Below are 1,269 nucleotides of genomic sequence, written 5' to 3' on the forward strand. Positions count from 1 at the left end.
TTTTTTTTAATAACAATTTATTATTAAGAATAATATTAATACAATAAAAATGACAAGTTGAGATTCAACATTGGTTACACATGCAGGGGGTAAATACTTTGTACCCCTGAGATAAGGAGTAAGGTAAAACACATTAACAATTATACAAAACTATGTTGTTTCGAAAAGCGTTATAATATACAAACTGTGTACAACTGGAAAAAATTGTAAACATACCAATTGATTTCCTGAGAGACTTCCTATACATACCATAAGAGGTAAGAGATGTATGAGCAAAGATTTATAATTGTAGAATAACAACTGAGCGTTAAAATTAGATAAAGCTGAAGTATAAGGTGATTGGTTAAACATCCGTCTAAATAAAATAAATGCACATATAAAGAACAAAATGACGTTATGGATTAATTAAATCCATTTGATATAGTTCTTCCATTGAGGAGAGATGAATTCTTCGGACTCTAGAAAAGACAGTACTGGGAGCCATTTCGCAGTGAACTTAGAAACCAATGGGTGTCTGGCATTAGTGTTATGTTTGTCAGTAATGCTTTCCATCAAGAATTGATCCCATAATTTCTTGAACCAAACTTGGTCAGTGGGGGGGTTGGGGTCCTTCCAATATGACGCTATTGAAAGCCTTGCGGCATAGAGCATAATTTCTAGTGTGTCTCTGTAGTGATGTTGCTCGATGTGCTGAGGCCAAAGTCCTAATAATAAGAATTCAAGTTTAGCTAGCTCACCGTTTTTTAGCCTCCGGCTCACACATTTTTGTCTCAGCTCAGGGAAGGATGGCTCCAGAGCAAACTAATTTATGCAGTATCCAAATCGCTCGCTCACAACTTTAATGCCAGTAGCTCACAAAGTAGAATTTTTGCTCACGAGACTCCACAGCTTGGAGGGAACATTGCTCCTGAGCCTTAGAGACTTATACCTCCTCACCAGTGTTCCCTCTAAGCTGAGTTAGCGTGAGCTAGCTCACAGGTTTTTAGCCTCCGGCTCACACGTTTTTGTCTTCGCTCAGGAAGGATGGCTCCAGAGCAAACTAATTTATGCAGTATCCAAATCGCTCGCTCACAACTTTAATGCCAGTAGCTCACAAAGTAGAATTTTTGCTCACGAGACTCCACAGCTTAGAGAGAGCATTGCCCACGCTTTTGGCTTTTTCCGCCTCGTGAAACGGTACGAGCAGTGGGCTAGGGATGCCAGCCTCCAGATCAGTTCCCCTGGAGAAAATGGATACTTTGGAGGGTGGGCCCTGTGGCACTGTAGCCC

This window comes from Gekko japonicus, unplaced genomic scaffold (genome assembly GCF_001447785.1).
Source record: "Gekko japonicus isolate JY-2015 unplaced genomic scaffold, Gekko_japonicus_V1.1 scaffold3010, whole genome shotgun sequence".
NCBI lineage: Eukaryota > Metazoa > Chordata > Lepidosauria > Squamata > Gekkonidae > Gekko > Gekko japonicus.